The following is a 6,000-nucleotide window of genomic DNA, read 5'->3' as shown; positions in this document are numbered from 1 at the left end:
GAGAGTATACATTCTATGGATCCGTTGTTAAAATATAGATGAGCAGTTACATCATGTTGTAAGCAGTTAATATAATAAATGTAAATCAACAATCCAAGAAAATATTTCATTAACTTGGAAACATATGATTTCGCTGATTTAGGTGCAGAACATTATACATTTTAAATGAAACTTCATCGAATCCGCTGATGAATTAAATCAGAGTAACTTTATCACTGGTGTGGGCGTTAACAGATATCACGTGCGGATTCTTGTTACAACCGTTATAAGAGACTAAAATCTTGTTACAATATAAATAGATGTCGCTTAGACGCCCGCAGGATAACTGATTCCAGCGTAAAGTACGTTAATATTGCTTTTGATACATCGAGCCTCATTTGTCACATTCAAACTCTGACCATATTACAAGCTAACTACTTAAAGCGTATATATGTGTGTGTCTTTGTGTGTTTGACTCAATATATTCAGTAAAGGAATCCATTATAGTTTGGTTTTGTATATTGGATTATTTCTTTTCCGGAATCGGCTAAATTAATGAAAGGAACGTCAATTCTGTCTGTATGAACATAGCACTATTTATGTAAGGGTATCATGATCTAACATGTACACAGAAAATGTAGGTGAAGCAGACATCCAAGTACATGTACGGGACTCGTGATGGAAAACGCAGAAGTAATCTTCAACATTCCACTCAAAGAAATCTTGAGCATATTTTGTCTGATTTCTGTTTTCTGTTGGGGGTCCGAGGCCAAGTGGTAAGCGTGCTAGAATAATCAATGAGATGTCTCTCACAAACACGCTGAAATTTGTAATACAAAAGCTTTACCATGACATTGTCAGGCAATATTTTAACCTTGTTACATAAGAAATGACAATTTGAAAGCGATCTGAAATTTTGTCTTAAGTCTAAGATCGCTTCGTGATCCAGATAGATAAGTCAGATGTTAGCGGACGGTAATGCGCTGTAATTGTACAACTGTCCGTATCGGGCCCACACAACAGTACATATGTACTCCTGTATAATTATTGTTACACAGATATACAGCTGGACACCAAGCTATGAATACGATAATGGGCGTCACAGGTGGTGACATTTTAAAAGTCATGTTTACTCAAGCAACTTCCACAAATAGCAAAATTATGGATCGCACGAGATATGAAGCACTTAGTATCTTTCTTACAGGACGACTTACCCATGCATATAAACATTATCCCCTAATGAAAGGAAATTGGGGATTTAAAATAAGGAAAGAAACAGTTCAGCATCCAAGGCATTTGAAGAAAATGCCGAAGAGACATGCGTGGTCATTTTATTTATTTATTCCAATGCTGTTTGACAAGCAACTCAAAATTTTGTTCCTTATATTTAAGACGGCGGTTGGTTTTGTGGGTGGAGGAAGCCGAAGCGCAATTAGAGTGTTACCAAGGTATTTGGCCAGTGTTCTGAGTCAAAGCCTCTGTCGAAGAGGCAAGAGTTGGATTCAAACCAGCGACCTCTTTGGTGAGAGGGTGGTTTGTTGCGGCCTTTATGGTGAACTGAGCCAGACCCATATGCTTGCGACAATGCTCTGTTCCGCTACAATGCTCAGTTCTGCGATAATATTCAGCTCTGGGATAGCGTTTAGTTCTGCGATAATATCAGTTCTGCGATGATACAGAGTTCTGCGGTAATGTTCAGTTCTGTAATATTGTTCAGTTCTGCGATAATGTTCAGAGATGCAGTCATGCTCAATTCTGCGATAATGTTTGGTCTGTAGTAATGCTCAGTTCTGCGAAACTGTTCAGGTTTGCGATAATGCGCATTGTTGCGATGGTGTTCAGATATGCAGTAATGCTCAGTTCTGCGACAATGTTCAGGTCTGCAGTAATGCTCAGTTCTTCGACAATATACAGGTCTGCGGTAATCCTCAGTTCTGCGATAATGTTCAGGTCTGCCTTAATGCTCAGCTCTGCGAAAATGTTCAGGTCTGCAGTAATACTCAGTTCTGCGATCGTGTTCAGGTCTGCAATAATGCCCAGTTCTGCGACAATGTTAAGGTCTGCCTAATGCTCAGTTCTGCGATATTATTCAGGTTTCACGTGGTACCATCATGACATATAAAGAAGATAAGGTTAAAAGGAACTAGATTTAAACCGCCAACACATAAATAAACATCAGGATACGGCCATCTCCACAGAGGGAGCCAATGATCATGTTAAGCACTATACGTGTTATCAGTTACATATTTCTTTGTGCCTTGTTTGAAATAAGCTATCGCACAGAATGTCCTTAAATTTATTCAACCATGCATCTGCATGCTGAAACCCCAGTAAACCATTTTGAATAATACACGCAAATTAACGGACATGCCATTTCAACGTTATACAACATAGATCAGCGACCGTGACATTTAAGAAAGAAAAACAGGCCGTTTATCGAATAAACAGTTTACATATACGCCTGTCTTCATAAAGGTTAACATGCAAGGTTCCAGAAAAATCGAAATGCCAAGATCATAATAATTGCAATTGTCAATGTTGATGCGGTTATCGCTGGAAAGTTCAACCGATTGTTCGTCAGTACCTTCTAAAGGTATTTAGTCGATTATGGTGGCTTGTACTCTACATAAATTAGCTTACTTCATCGACTGAATGGCCGAAGGTGGAGTACCGGTACAAAAAAAAACAGATAAAATGACAGAAAAGCGTACCTATGACAGAAAGAAGACAAACACATACACGGGCAGACATAAAGACTAACAACAGAGACATAAACAGATAGACAAAATTACAGAAAAACATGCTTACAGACATACCCTGGCAGACATACAGACAGACAAACAACAGACAAGACAGAGAGATAAACAAACAAACATCCAAAGAAATATAACCCTTTTCATCTCCCAGGAGTGACACGCTTGCTTCAGAGCGGCCGCGTGTGTTATGAGTTTTATCATTTATTTATTTATGTATTTGATTAGTGTTTTATGCAGTACTCAAGAACATTTCACTTATACGACGGCGGTCAGCATTACAGTGGGAGGAAACCGGGCAGAGCCCGTGGGAAAACCACGACCATCCGCAGGTGGCTGGGTTTTCTCATGGTGTTAAGCTCATTGCATTATATGCATTGCAACGGACCACTCTGTCCACATTTTGGTCAACCAATGTCACACTTACTCCAGAGCCGCGGGTTTTATCGTGATGCTATGTGCACACTGCACTGGAAGCATTGGAACATACCGCTCTGTCCACATTCAGGCCAACGAATGCGTTACATCTCTGTCTGTCTGTATGTCTGTCCTTCAGTTTTCCTAACAACCGCCCTAATCAGATTGACTTCACACCTGCCGGGTCTCAACATAAAGGTTAACATGTAAGATTCCACAAAAATGGAAATGTCAAGAATACAATGACTGCGATTGGCAATGCCGTTGTTGTTGTCGCTGGAAAGTTCAGCCGATTATGGGCCACTGCATTATAAATGCATATTCAGTCGATCGTGGATTGCATTCTAAATTAATTAAAGTTTCAGAGGCTGGAGGACCGAACTATACGCATACTCAATTACAAGAACACAAAATGACACGAAAGCAAACTTATACTCTTAAATTCATCAGAAATTCTGTTGTCTGAATGATACTGACATATATTCTGTTATTGCAGCAAATTATTACTAAGTATAGCACAAACATTCGACTGATTCAACATAGGGCTTGTATTAAAATAATAGGTTATTATGTTGCATATATAACACAGTATTATGTTATAACAATAGAGTACATTCTAGCATCAGATAAGAGACTTTCTGCTAAAATTAACAGATTATTTTAGTGATATATATATATTAGCGATATATAATTTTAGTTAAAAATATTTTAGTGACACACACACACACACACACACACACACACACACACACACACACACACACACTGCTACACTCTGCTCCCATCTTTACAATATGTGACATTCCCATGCACAGCCACCCACAATAAAACGCTTACAATCAATAATCCTACAAACAGGAGGCACGGTTTAGGTAGTCAAAATTGCAGTAGCTCTAAATCTATGTATACAGTCTCTTTAATATAGATTACTGCAGTATAGGTAAGTGGTATAGGCTGTGTTCGTTTAGAACTGTACATCACTGAGGGCCAACATGCTTACTACCATAAAGAATTTTGTATCCAATCGCTTTATTATATTGCATATGTTGTAACCTGTCAAAATTTGAAAAATGATATTGCAATTAAAGCTTTAATTAACGTGATTGTAACCTGCAAACAATGACATGCATGCAAACTGGAAACTTTTTGTTCCAAGTTTTACACATTTTACAAAAATGTGTATATCCGGTTCAAATGAAAGCAATGAATCATGCTTGATCTATTTTACCTGTCATGTAGACGGGAAGTATATATGTCTACGGTTTTGTTTGCAGGTAGTTGTTCAAGTCTATCCGGAATAGAACTGTCACAGTATTTTCCATCCACACCGTCTTCATACACAACACTCTTAAAGCAAAACAGTGCGTGAGAAGGTCTGTCAGCATACGTGCGAGTGGTCGTGGGTTTCCCCCGGGCTCTGTCCGGTTTCCTCCCACCATAATGCTGGAGGCTGTCGTATAAGTGAAATATTCTTGAGTATGGTGTAAAACACCAATAAAAATAAATAAATAAACGAAACAAAACAACCACACTTTCAAGTTTTCAACACCTGCCCAAGCGTCAAGTATATACGCTATAAATATATATTAATACATGTGGACATATGGATTTGATTTGAGTTCATATTTGTTGAACTCCATATACTCAAGAATTTACGATAGCGGTTAGTTTATGAGTAGAAGATACATAAGTGCTCGAGGTAAAACCCTCGACATTTGGAATATTACTGGCTAAGGTTCACACTTGGGAAGTACTGGGTACAGTTTCACAAAGATGTGGTACATGTACGATAATCGCACATATAGGACAATGGTACGCTAATACTAGTAGTTACGTATAAAATATCGAACGACAAATGTACGATAAAAAAAAATTTCGTCCGTCGCTTTGTGCAAATGGGCCCAGACACGTATATCTAGTTGGTGGAAGACAAGTGGTCTCGAATATACTGAGAGGGGAATCCACAAAACCTGTGTCCAGGTACGGCATGGTTCTTTAAGCTGTTGGCTTATCTCATTTGACAAAATTACAATGAGTGCACCAACAAAATACAGGTAAGCTTGGTTTAGTAATTAAAGTTTAAATCTAGTAAAGATGGCGCGGCATTAATTTATCTGAAAGCATCGCGAGATTCGTCGATAACTGACAGCTGTTCCGATTAACTCGCACTCGCGTTCCAATTCCGACAGGCGTACATGAACAACTGAGCAAAACGTAAATTCATATGAACTTTGGAAATGTCTCCGAAATAAACTGAACAAACTGAAAATAGCAAACTCACCTTAGAATTCCATCCGGTTCATTCAACTTCTTGAATATAGCCTTTCCCCAAAATCTAGCGCACAGTTTAGTGACAGCAGATGTCAACAATGTAAATAATGTCCATAATGAACGGCCTCCTGTTTTGGACGTTTTCCATAGAAAAAACTGATGGACTTGTACATGTTAAAATCAAAACGGCTAATTGACCATTCCGGTAGACATGTCATATGTTTTCTATAGAACACCAATGTTTTGAAAACATCAGTGTTATAAAAGGATACCATCTTGTGTTTTAATGAAAACGAAAGCGTGTATCGTCCCACCATACACATCTAGCGTGTTGTGGATAGGACGTCTGCGTTCAAATAAAAACACCAAGGCGTTTTGCACATTAATACTTGTGTGTTTTTATATTTGTTTTAATATTTGCAGTGTGAACATTATACTTTGTTTCGATTATACGATGACGGTCAGTTTTATGGGTAGAATAATGCAGTTATTTGAATAATTTATATTAGAAAAATAACAAAGTATAACAGTACATCATGTAAATTCCTCTAAAGGTTACCTAAATTAATGAAGAGTGGGT

Source organism: Liolophura sinensis, chromosome 1 (genome assembly GCF_032854445.1).
Source record: "Liolophura sinensis isolate JHLJ2023 chromosome 1, CUHK_Ljap_v2, whole genome shotgun sequence".
NCBI classification, from domain to species: Eukaryota; Metazoa; Mollusca; class Polyplacophora; order Chitonida; family Chitonidae; genus Liolophura; species Liolophura sinensis.
Note: the sequence above shows the minus strand (reverse complement) of the source record.